We start from the raw sequence: 436 nt of genomic DNA on the forward strand, positions 1-436 counted from the left end.
GTGTATAGAGCTTCTCCATTTTTGGCTGCAAAGAATATAATCAATCTGATTTTGGTGTTGACCATCTGGTGATGTCCATGTGTAGAGTCTTATCTTGTGTTGTTCGAAGAGAGTGTTTGCTATGACCAGTGCGTTCTCTTGGCAAAACTCTATTAGCCTTTGCCCTGCCTCAGTCTTTACTCCAAGGCCAAATTTGCCTGTTACTCCAGGTGTTTCCTGACTTCCTACTTTTGCATTCCAGTCCCCTATACTGAAAAGGACATCTCTTGGGGTGTTAATTCTAAAAGGTCTTGTAGGTCTTCATAGAACTGTTCAACTTCAGCTTCTTCAGCGTTCCTGGCTGGGGCATAGACTTGGATTACTGTGCTACTGAATGGTTTGCCTTGGAAACGAACAGAGATCATTCTGTCGTTTTTGAGATTGCATCCAAGTACTG

The sequence above is a fragment of the Bison bison genome, unplaced genomic scaffold (assembly GCF_000754665.1).
Source record: "Bison bison bison isolate TAMUID 2011002044 unplaced genomic scaffold, Bison_UMD1.0 scf7180017862302, whole genome shotgun sequence".
Classification (NCBI taxonomy): domain Eukaryota; kingdom Metazoa; phylum Chordata; class Mammalia; order Artiodactyla; family Bovidae; genus Bison; species Bison bison.